This window comes from Bacillus rossius (genome assembly GCF_032445375.1).
Source record: "Bacillus rossius redtenbacheri isolate Brsri chromosome 4 unlocalized genomic scaffold, Brsri_v3 Brsri_v3_scf4_1, whole genome shotgun sequence".
Taxonomy (NCBI): Eukaryota; Metazoa; Arthropoda; class Insecta; order Phasmatodea; family Bacillidae; genus Bacillus; species Bacillus rossius.
The window spans coordinates 27,978,593-27,991,684 of NW_026962010.1; the positions used below are offsets into that span (position 1 = coordinate 27,978,593).

The 13,092-nt window shown below is 38.2% G+C and overlaps 1 protein-coding gene across 3 annotated transcripts in view; it reads right to left on the reverse strand.

The window, feature by feature from the left end:
* Window positions 1–13,092, reverse strand: part of LOC134541695 (uncharacterized) — a 72,437-nt gene that overhangs the window by 32,753 nt on the left and 26,592 nt on the right. The gene's annotated exons all lie outside the window — the stretch shown is intronic.

The window sequence follows — 13,092 nt, forward strand, 5'->3', positions numbered from 1 at the left end:
ACTTGAGACTGTATCCATACAGGAACTTGAGACTGAAAAATTTACAAAACAGCAACATAGTGAGGACAATATGGAAGAGGAACAAGAGAAACAGGGAGGAAAAAAAACAGTCACTTCAAAATTTCAGAAAGGAAGAACAAAGGGTACAGGTCGGAACAGAACAGCAAGAGACACGAAGATCTTCCAGGCCCCAAAAACCAAAAGAATGGACGGATCATGTAATATGCAGGGTGTCTACCAGATCTAGTAAATGAAATTCCCTGATTTTTCCAGGTTTTCCAGGTCTAAAACTTAATTTTTCCAGGTTTTCTTTAACACAATTATGACATTCCACGAAACTGAAAAAACTGCATAAAAGTACATTGACGGGTTTCAAAGTAAGTATTTCAACTCACTTAAATTAGTAAAAAAATTACCTTCTTCCAGACGTGGTCAAAGTGACTCAATTGATGGCAAATAAAACATGCTGCTACAAATATTTCACAAACTTATTTTTGCAAAAACATTAGTAAAAGGAAGCTTCCATCAATTTCGCAGTGACTCAACTTTTGCGTCTATTGCACTTGCTTCAGAATGAGCCAAATCCAACACTCGAGCCTTCTTCAACTGCAATGCCTTGATCACCTCTTCAACTATTCTTTTTTCTGCCTTCTTCTTGTCTGTAGCTTCCTTTTCTTTTTGTTTTGTTTGCAGAGCTTCCTTGTGCCTACAACTAGCATTTCTTACATACTGTAACATGGACTTGGTGATATCAACATGCTCTACACCTCCAGAACGTTGAACAAAGTCGTACACTTGTATTTCTACAATCAGTGTTTCTTCCTGCAAGTTTTCAGTCAGCAGATTAGAATTCACTGAAAATCCTCTTTCTAATGATGCATTTCCCCAACATCAGCCTCAAAAACTTTAGAAGGCCTGTTTTAGCAGCTACTGTAAGTGCCTTACGAATGAGCATCCACAAGTGATCAAGGTGCCCGTCTTCTCGAGAAAAAGACGAGAACAGTGCTTCAGAATCTTGCGTGGATCATACCAACTCATATGATCGCTCAATGTTATCAACTTCTTGTCCTGATAGCCACCTGTTTTGAAGACAACATTCTAAACTGTACTTCACACACTGTTTCCTCACACCCGAATTTAAAGCCACAGACGGACATAAGCAGGAAATTCCCATGTTAAGTTTGTACTTCAGGGGACTTTTGTCTTGAAGTTTTTTTACCATAACCTTTAGACAAGTCCTAACATCATTTTTCAGTAACAGGACAGACTTTTCTGGTACTTTCTCTTTCTTGATGGCATGGAGTACTGCATAACCCAACTTGATATTGTTAGCAGTCAATAGACTTTCCTGGTTATCTACATCCAATCTAGATACATTGTGTTTCTACCTAAAGCTCTTCAGTACCTCTGGTTTCACAAACTTTCCTGCCAAAGCTAATAAACTGTCTACCAGTGAATCATATAGAAAAGGTGCCATGGGTGCTTCACTTTGGAACATTGTAAGAAACAATTCCAGCTCTGATGCCAAAGAGTGGAAGAATGTCAATTTTACTTCTAGAAGATTATCTTCAAGAGCACTTTTCACTACATTGAAAGAGACAGATAAAATAGAAACTTCACTAATAAATTTCTTTAGATGGGGTAACGTTGCACAAAATTTCTTGGGAAAAAGCTCTGATCCAGTTATTATAATGTAATCTGCCCTCCTTGCAGGTACATGCTTAAACAAATAGTAACTGTGCCTCTAAAAACTAACAACGTCCCATTGTGTAGCAGAAAATCCAGTTTTGAAAGCACCATGGACCGTATGAAGCTCACAGCTACCAATTTATAGCAATGATGGTGAATCTTCACGAAAAGTGTCTGTGATATGTATTTTCAAAGCTAAAAAAAATGCCCAGTTTACGTTGGGGCCATCCATAGATACCTGCAGAATATTTCGAATGTCAACAGAGGAGAGAGCTCCCAAAAATGCTTGAGTAAACACTGAGATGTGGTATGCCCCAAGAACATTGATGTTAAGTAAGCTGAAACAACTTGGTCTTACATCAAAGCGCGGGAAGCACATGCCGCAGCACGTCACGTCAGCACGATAACAAACCAGCTTGAACCAGTTTGTATCACGTGATTTGATGCCACTTCCGAATCCGATGGTAAACAAAAGAAAATGGACGTGGGAACTGTTCGTTATCTGCCATTCAAAAATAAAAACGGGAGGGGATATACACTTGATGCTACGTCAATGCAAAATGATCAATAAACAAACATATTGACAACTACAACCTACCAAACAAAAATTCCCTGATTTTTAAAAAAATTCCCTGATTTTTCCCTGATTATTCCCTGATTACAATATTCCCTGATTTTTCCAGGTTTTCCAGGTTTTCCAGGGTCAGTAGACACCCTTAATATGTTATGCTGAGAGTTCAAGTCTGTCGGATGGACATATAAATGTGGAAGATGCACTCAAAGGTGAACATTCTGTAGAGTGGACGAAAGCTATGAAAAATGAATACTTGTCACTAGTTAAAAATTATACTTTCGAAGAGGTCAATGAACCAAAGGATGCAAAAGTCCTGAAGACAAAGTGGGTGTTACGAGTAAAACAGAGCATAAACGATGAATCAGAAGTTTTCAAAGCCAGACTTGTTGTGAAAGGTTGCAGTCAGGTTGAAGGGGTGGATTATGGGGAAACATATTCACCTGTTGTGAAGTATTCATCTGTACGATACCTTTTATCTCTTGCAGCGAGGAAAGACCTGGATGTAGACCACATGGATGTGACGACTGCATACCTATACGGACACCTAGATGAAGAAATTTACGTCATACCCCCAAAAGAGTTTACAAAAACCAGAAAAGTGTGGAAGTTGAAAAAGGCCGTGTACGGACTGAAACAAGCTGGTGAAACTGGAATAGGAGACTTGATGAGGTGCTACGTCAGAATGGTTTTATACACTCCGACACAGACCCATGTGTCTATCACTGTCGTGACGGCGACAAGTTTATTGCGATAGCTGTGTATGTCGACGATTTATTGATTTTCTCAAATGACAAGAATGCCAAGCAAAACACGAAGAAATTCCTGAAAGAGAATTTTGAAATGAAGGACTTGGGACAAGCAACACAATGTTTAGGGATGAACATCACGAGGGACCGTGAAGCAGGAAAACTATGGATCTCTCAAGAGGCCTACGCAGAGAAGATACTCCAGCATTTTGGCATGGCTGATGCAAAGCCTGTCGCAACGCCCCTGGACCCTGGAATCGACATGGAGGCAGTCTGCTCTGAAGAGGTCAACATTTCATACTGAGAGGCGATAGGCAGTTTGCTGTACCTATCGTAAGTAACCAGACCCGATATTTGCCATGCAGTGAATCTACTGAGTAGGTACAACAACTCACATAAGAAGATACACCGGGTAAGTGTGAAAAGAATCTTCAGATACATAAGGGGAACACTGGGTTACAAATTAGAATTTTCCAGGGATGGTAACAGGAGGGTAGAGACATAGTGATGCAGACTGGGGGAACAAGGTCAATCAAAGACACTCCGTCACCGGGTCATGCTTCAAACTAAGTGGCGGCCTGATCTCGTGGCACAGCAAAAGACAAAAATCTGTCGCACTGTCAACCTGTGAGGCTGAATACATGGCTGTGTCATTTACTGTGCAGGAGCTGTATGGCTAAGACAACTGATGTCAGAAATAGAACCGAAGAGTGTTGAAGGGACAGTTGACGTGTTCTGTGACAACAGGGGTTCGATTCAGTTGGCTAAAAATGTAATGACCAATGCCCGGTCAAAGCACAGGCATCATTTCCTTAGACATTATATTGATTCAAAAGTAATAAACATCAAATACCTGTCATCTGAGGAAATGTTGGCTGATGTGTTAACGAAGTCGTTGGTAAAGGCAAAACATAAATTTTGTACAGATAAGTTTGGACTTGTAGACAGCTCTTTGCCCTCTTGGGAGAGCTACAAATTTAAGGGGTGGTGTTGAAGAGTAAATTTGTAATCATCACGTTGGTAGCAGAAGGAAACTGGAAACTGTAGTCTATGCAGTCTTCCGGTAGCCATGATGTAGAGAGGATCGTGTTGTAATGTAGTCGTAAAATAAATATCCTCTAAGAAACAAGTTTGTATGCTTTCTCAATAAAATCAGGCTCAACAATATCACTCTCTCGTTCCTTGTCGCTGTCTCCGTAGGTCCTTTGCACCCCTCACTTACAACACCTTTCGCTTACTTGTGTAATTGTTCATAAGAGGTGAGAGATGAGCAGAAAGGAACACGTATGAGCTAACACTAAAAAAGAAAACCAGACTAGTTCCAAAGGTCACTGTGGCTTCAGAATCCCAGCTACTCCTCAAACCACTCAACTAGCCAAGGTTATCATTTTCAGGAACAACACTAAGAAACCTAAGCAGTAAAAAATAAGTCTGGTTTATCTTTTAAGTGAGATACACCAAATAAACTTATCTCTAAAGTTGGTTATTTTCAATTTCATTGATTTTCCTACAAGAAAACTCATAAGAAACTATTTTGTATTTTATGAATTTCAAATAATTAAAACCTACAAACTTAATAACATTACCACTGCCTGCCAAATTTCCTCTACATTTATGAACAACAATATACCAAGCAAGGAGGCGCAAGGGTTAAAACTTTGGACTCAAATTCTAGTTTAGGTTCCAATTTCAGTCCCTAATTTCCGTTTCAGTTTTCCACTGTTTCCCGTTATCGCTCCAGCGGAATGCTGGGATGGTTTGCTGCAATGGGCTACGTTTCTCTCGACCAGATGTCAAACTAACACTCACAGGCAGGAAGTGAAACCACCCTGGCTGAGCGGAGTCTGGCACAATGCTACATCACATCACAGCCATGTGGACAGTTCAAATTACCAAAGAAACCACTCTTTTTAAAAACAAGTAAATCTTTTAACTATAAAATCAAAACCCCTAAACAAATACAAAATGCACAATTATTATTTAATATTAAAATACTATTTTTTATAGTAATTTAACTATTTAAATAAACACAAATGAAAATTAAGTTACGATAAAAGTAATTTGAACCAGTACTGAAGTATTGTTACAACCTGTAGTTCCCTTTGACTAGGAAACTTACTCCAATCAGTGCCAGAGTGCCAACACGAGACAACGTGAATCAGACTTGAATTATCGCTTGCCCAGGACAGACGTGTTTTATTTTGTTATTTAGTTATTTTTGATTTCTGAACATTAAGGATAGTGCTTACGTCTTAAACTGTTATTGAATGTGTGTTTTGTTGCTACATGCAGACAAGTGTGGACGAGAACAATGGCAGTGTGCAGTGTCGTGGTATACCCCTTCTTGCCTGTGAAAAAAAGTGGGCGTCTCTTCAGATCAAAAGTAATGGGTAGGGACAAGATTATACAGTTAATTGTGATAAAACCAAAATAACACTGAAAAGCATGTCAATGCACCATAAAGCACCAAAATGCAAATAAAATCATTTAACTATTCAGGATTTTTAATCAAAACTAAGCTAACATCACAATAATGTTATCTTATTATATAGTAAATTTAAATAATATAATTTATTTAGCATAAATTTAGTAGCCTACCAAAATTTGTTACCAAATAGATACAAAAATATTTTACTTGTTTTTATACTGCAATTGTTATTATTAACTCATTTTTTATGTCACAATTACTAACCAATTATTTTTTATTGTTCCACGTAGTTAGACTTTCTTATTAGAAATTATTATTATGTAAAATTTCATCTTTTAATATCAGTCAAAATTAAACTGTTTTGATGAAATAAGTATCATGAAAAACATTTAAGTGTCATTTTTGTTCACTAATATGATACCTTTATATATAAACAGAATTAATAAACAAATAAAAACAATTACACTGATATCTCCTGTTTTAAAAATTAAATACGCCTACAAATAAAACCATAAAATCTTGTCTCTAGTAAAAGGTGTTTTTTCGGTACAGCAGACTAGGCCAGTTCCCCATACTGCCTCATCAACTAAAAACTGAATGACTGTCACTGGTTGTAGGAGTGTCTTGGGTCAACTCGGCGGACTTGCTGGCCCCCAACAGAACTAACCTGTCTTCCCTCCACCCCTGACCTGGGTCTCTGGAGGAATCAAACCCAAAAACAATTAGTAACAATCTTCTCACTTTAACTACTTTTGTTCTCAAGTTTTGCTTTGTCATTGACTTTGAAATACAAACTCTTTATCTGCGTAGAAAGAGTAGCATAACAACTCTTTATTTGTTTTGTGAGTCAAAGTGTAATCTCTATGATATGATATCAATAAATAGCCTTTCGTGTTTGCAGCATATCGTGCTTTTGATGAGTGCAACAGACAAACGCGAGTGTATGTAACACGTGACATTTTTAAATTTGAATGCTGCTACAGTGAATGTTGTTAATCTGGCACAGCTTTTTCAGAACCAGGCAAAGCTATATTAAGGATTTTTACTCGATTATCAAACCCCACCATAGGTTTAATGGAAATATCTTTGGGCGGACTGTTTCCATTCACCCTGCTGTTTCTGTTCACCCCATTTTACAGTATTTAAGCTGAGTTGTATAAGCTGCTCTATAGAAAGACAAAATACAGACCATCCTTGGTCTTCAAAAATCACTATAGAAACTGAACTGTAAAAGAGAAAAAAATATACTGAAAAAAAAAATTGATAACAAAAATAAATTCCAAACTAATAAAAAAAAGCCAACAGCTCAGTAATGAAAACCGATGATCAAGGCAAACCGCCGGAAACCACCGAAAAAATCTGTGCGCAAGTACCGTATTTACTCTCATAATGTCCGCAGTAATTTGGCTACATTTTTGACAAAAAAATGGGGAGCGGACATTATGAGGTGAAGTCCGAAAAAAAAATTTTTCCCTCAAAATTTTACATGTTTCGTGTAGAGTAAAAAAATTGTTCTCTCATAATTAGTTTACTAGCAGAGCGCTGGTGACTGGCGACCCTCCGCAGCGCGGACGTGAGAAATGTGACAGGTGTCGAGATAATTGGGTGCCGGCGATTAGTGGAAGACGCCACTCATTTTTTTTTTCTCTCACTCGCGTGTGCGCTCTTACGTTCAGAAGCAGCAGCCAGCCTACACAAAATAAACGCTTTGCGTGAAAAGATATTTTTTTAATCTTTCATTGAGATGGCCACTGACGGCACGGGGCAGATGTCTAATGTCTGTATTAGCTGGCGCCGGCGAGCCTCCCTTCCTGTCCCTTGCCACTGTCTGTATAAAAAAACCGTGCGCATGTACCCCCACCACTTCTCCGCTACCTTCCCTACTTTGTGACGTAGTGTGAGTTGACGTATACTGGCTTGTGTTATATATAGCCCATCCCCTTGCAACTCGCGTGACGGCGCAGGCAGCTGTGCAGTAGAGTGCGAGTTTCTGAGTCCAGACGGTTTCACTACACTACAAACCCTCTCAGCGACCGCTCCGGAGAAATGAACAACTCAAGGTCAAAGCATTGTTGACAGCGTCGGTAAATTTCCATCCCGTTACTGTGCCTTTCAGAGGTGGCCAAGGTTGCTTTGTCTAGTGCGGAATTTATGCGGATTTTAAAAAAATTCCATTTCAAGTATTTAAAAATAAATATGCGGACATTATGCGATTAAATACAGTAGCTTCCTTAATACCAGATTACAGAATGTGCAGAATCATAAAATACTCAATTAAAATATTTCACTTTACTTTGTTAAGGTAATGTCTGAATTAAAAAAAAATGCACACACTTACTCTACACTCTCACTCTGACACACAATGGTTCATTCTCCCTTTGGCAAACTCTGGTTCACACTCCCTATCACTTTGAACTACTCTTGCTCTGACACACTCTAATACACTCTCCCTCTAGCACACACTCGTTAACTCTTCCTCTGGTGCACTCTGGTTTAATCTCCCTCTGACACACAATGGTACTCTCTGCCTCTTCACACTGGTGCACTCTCTCTAGCACATACTGGTTAAATCTCCAGTGATTGCGAACTATCTACGGTCTTATCCTGGGTACGTTTTACATTAACACAACTTTGCAGCATAAATAGGTAGCTCTATGTTATACATGATGTGTGTCGGAAGAAATGAAAAACGTACACCAAGGGTGTTTTTTTTTTGTTTTGCAGAAAATAAATTTTTTAAATGTCTAGTGACATGCAAATAATTTTTTTTATTGTAATACACACTAGACAATTGTTAAACCTATGAATGACATATATTTCACAATCAAGATGGCTACCATTAAGTGGAGGTGAGGTGCAACGAGTTTGTCTTCTCTGCCTCGGGTTTTGACAGCAAGGCAGCTAGCTCACTCTTCAGATGTCAAGGATGGGCGAAAGTGAGTGAGAGAGAGAGACAGCACTCTCTCCACAATTGCAGACATGGCTAAGATTGTCTAAGAAATATTGCTATGGTTTAACTTTAAAGCATTTAGTTGAAGCAATTTTAAACTATTAACTATGCAGATGACATTACATTTCAGACTAGAAATAACATAAAACATAAAAATCTCAACTTGGGCATATAATTCTGCAAACAAATGTGGAGCCTATGAAACTGTTATCAAATAAAATACATATAAATTAATGACGTGAAAGGTATTCAATGTGTTTCAGCAAACACACAATCATAACGTCAGCAATCACCTCTGCTGTCAATTGATTACTCATTAATTATCCATCTTCAAGGTTACTAGTTCAACCCCCATTCCCGACAGAGGGATAATATTTCTGCAATAAACTTTGGAAGCCGATTAAAGGGCGCCCACCTTATAATATTGAGGGCAAATTACAAAATTTATAATATTTGACAGGTAAAATTTAGTGATGGTTCGAATCCCATTTTTCTCAAATCCGAATCTCGAATCCGAATCCAAAACAGTACCTCGAATCCACCCCTCGAATCCGAATCCAGTTCTCAAGGGTTAATTATAAAATAATTTATAAGTTAAGAGAAAAAATTATACATTATGCCGAATTATTTAACCGTTTAAATTTTTATTTAAAAAAACAAGGATTTGACACGGTCTGGATCAAGACAATTCCGTTTTTGGTCACATATGTTTCCTGCAGTGCTGAACAAATGTTCAGAGAACACTGTCGCAGGTGGTGAACACAAATATTTTTTGGACAGTTTATGTAGCCTGGGTGAACACGCAGACTGAGTTTTCCAGTATTCGAGAATGTTTATTTCTGGGTTAACTGTAGGATCATGTAAGAATCTGGTCACTTCATCAATTGCTGTAGAATCCGACTTGGTGGATTTAAGGCATTCAGGCATTATCTGTGAGTACAGTGATTAAAGTATCCACGGAAATCGGAAAACGAAATTCAACATCCGACGGAACAATATTTTGTAGTTACCAACTTGACATTTGTTTAAAGTCCCAAATGAAGGTAAACGCATTCCTGAAATAATATTTAATGGAAACTAAAAGGTGCCATATTGGCTTCAATGCTTTTAGGCCATAAGAAATATTGTTGTGCGTCTTTTAAAATTAAGCCTCACTAAAGCATAATGATTAATATGCCCGAAGTTAAAAGTGACGGGGTGTTTTCTCTAGTTTACCCATTAAAATTTTTTATATTAATATTAGTTATTGTTTATGTTGCTCGAAATGATTGGCTAACAAATTCATTGGTTGGCCATCATGGAATTCTCAGATAATACATATTTTAACGTTGATAGTCTACACAAACCAAACTTGGTCCTAAAAAAATGCATAAATAGAATGTATCAGAATATTTAAAATTGAATTGTGATTAAAATAATAATTGTATAATGTATTAATTTTTGTCATTCATTATTTCACTGTTATTACTACATGTGCGACCGTAACTTGTGATGAAAGTCGGCATTATTGTTGTATTACTAAGTAACAGATTTCTCGGTAAAGTTATTTAAAAAAAAAACAAGATTCATATTTAGTCTAGATCCTAAATGTGCTTTATTTTATTTTTTAGCATATTCTGAGAATACATATGTGATTTATGCCTTATTTAATGCCAATGTAGCAACAATGCATTCATGTTCATGAACACAAAGTAAGTTTCCCAAATCAGTACATGCTTCATAATTTTTTTTTCATCTAACGAATTAAAAGTACAAAACAGTAGAACCTCGTTAATCCGTGATGCGCTAATTCGGGAATCGGATAATCCAGGACGATTTAAAAGAGAAGAAAAAAAAAAGAGAAGTAAAAATTGTCAGCGCTTAAAATAATGTCATGCGGGCCGGCGGCCGGCAAACACTACAAGCCATCACGTGGGCCGCCAAACTCTGCAACGCTGTTTGTACCGACCCTTTGTGTCACCCCCTTTCAGCTGTCACATTTGTCACTCTTTAAACTTGAGGGGATGTCCTGACGTCTGCTTCCCGTCTCCCTTTGTTTGTTTCCACCCGCCAACTCACGGCAGGCCTGGCGAGTGACCTGTCTGGCTGGCATTCGGCTGTAAGATGGGGAGGGGGGGGGGGGGGTGCAAGGTCAGCACGATCTTATCTTTCTCTCTTCGGCTGTTGTAAATGACCGTGAACTAATGGCTAGGCATTTTTAAGCCGAGACACTAATTCGAAGACGGCCGGCCCTTACCGTGAACGGCCTTAACCCAGCTGCACGGCGGTGTCTGAGAAGCTTGACAAGACCTTCCGGGCTTTTAATCGCTAGTCCGTGAAATTCGGTAATCCGTGATTATCTCGGTCCTGACCATCACGTATTAACAAGGTTCTACTGTACCTCAATAGGATGTGTTCCAAGGAAAACGTAAACAGGCCAAGTAAATTGTAAGCATTTAAGTTTTTAAAGTACTACATTTACATCAATATTTTTCCTCGAATCCCGAATCTTTTCCCTCGAATTTCGAATCTTTCGAATACTAGAGATTCGGTGGGATTCGAGGATTCGACCGGCCCATCCCTAGTAAAATTTTTACTGTCAATTTCCAACTATAACAACCAATTTTTGCCATTATTTTACTATAATGTTGTCTTCTTAAAAATAATATCTTGCATTCAGTTGATGAGTGATAGTGTTGTTATGACATTTATTACAGCCATCTGTCAGGTTGCCATGCCTGGACACTGTGGTTCTACTTTACTTGGTCTGTATCACACACTGGCCACTTGTGCTGCAGACACGCAGACAGCGAGGGTTTCATCTTCCCGGAGCCTTGTCACCAGCACTCCCAACACAGAGTACACTCGGCAGGAACCACATCTCACCACTGCTTCTACTTCCTCAGTCTTCCCCACTAACTACATCTGACAAGGATGACTCCTTTCCAGCCCTAACTCAACCAGTTCATGAAAGAAACAATATAAATAGTTTCAATTTTAATATGGTATGAATACAGTAAGTCCTCTATTTACGTCATACCGATTTACGTTGTTTCGGATTAACGTCGCTAATGTTTGAGTACTCATGTTTCAATTTAAGTTGTCGCCGATTCACAATAACGTCGTTTACAATGACCGTAAATCTTTATTTTAACCAAAACACCGCATATAATTCGTTTATAATTCTTTGTTTCCTTCGGTAGTTAATTTATGCTATGTAGCGTAAGCTACACGTTCACCGCCTTATCTTATCATACATCATGAGGGACGCTTCCTGCTCTCCGCTGCTCTCCACGCTGTGATGCAATACTACCAGCCCGCCCGCTCGGCCACCCACGTATCTCGCACATAGAAGTGTTATTACTTCCCGCAACGACACAGCATTTTCTCCTACCCCTTTTCGACCAACTCCTTGGCACTTCAGTAGAGGTGTAAAAGTAACTAAAAAAAGTGTACCCGTATGTATTCGTTACTATAACATTTAGTACTCGTTACTTTCGTATCGTTACTCGTTACTTCTGATACCGCATAACATGCTATGTTATGTAACAGCAACGAATCGAGTCGTATTTCGTACACGTACAGTATGACGTCGCGTAAATAATAATAAATCGAATATAAACAAAAGTATTTGCTAATTAACAGCTTTTGTTAACCAAGAAACAATAAAATCTCACTAGAGCAGCTTTATTATAATATCTCTTTTAAGATAAGAACAAAAAACGTGAAAATACGCGATAATAAAAAACAAAAACATACATATTTATAATTTGTAAAAAATACTTTCTTACGTTGTTTCTGTTCCAATCTCAAACTTTGTCTACACACAATAAACAGTAAAAAACTTGGACGACGAATTTCCAAATTATACTTTCCTTAATAAACAAACATCTTTCTTTGTAACGAATAAGCGCGCGCATGCGTAAAACATACGAAAAATGTGAGTAACGAAATGCATTCGTGTGTAACGTTTCGTTACTCGTTACTAGATGCCGCACCCGTTACTCAGTAACGAATACATACGGTTTGCTACAGCTCTACACTTCAGTCGCTATGATATCATTGAGTTGGCCGGAGTTCTAAACGTGCCGTTGTTAACTTTATCGTGATTAAATGTGTTTGTAGTAGGCCTACAGTATCAGCTCACTGCAATTTATGATTTTTTCTTCATAAGATGTCTTCCAAACGACTATATATCTGTTTTTATATTTCAATCAATAAAGGTAATAAAGCAGCTGGTTAAATAACCATTCTATAAAGCTGAGAAGTACTAGTTGGACTTGTTTCCCACGCTGTCGGTTGTCATTTGCTGATAAAATTGCCCGTTGTCACGTCTGTATGCCAGCGCTTCCGGCCGACCTTGGGCCGTGGTCGGCCGGTGGCATGAAACATGGCTCATTTTGCGTCGTTTCTATTTACGTCGCGGTTTTCAGGAACGTAACCCCGACGTTAACCGAGGACTTACTGTACTCAATAAAAATTATCTTGATAGTAAATGTTTTTAAAATAACACAATATACAAATAAATGGAATATTGAAAGAAAATAGTGTTTCATTTTATCCTCACACTACTCTTATCACCAATTTTACACTTCCACATTGTAACAACCCAGATTACAGATTACCACGGGATATAATTCGTAAGAAGAATCTACATTGTATCTCCTTTATGTATGTACATTTACTTTTTTTTTTTTAGTTTGTTCCGTTTTGCGGAAGTCTGTGA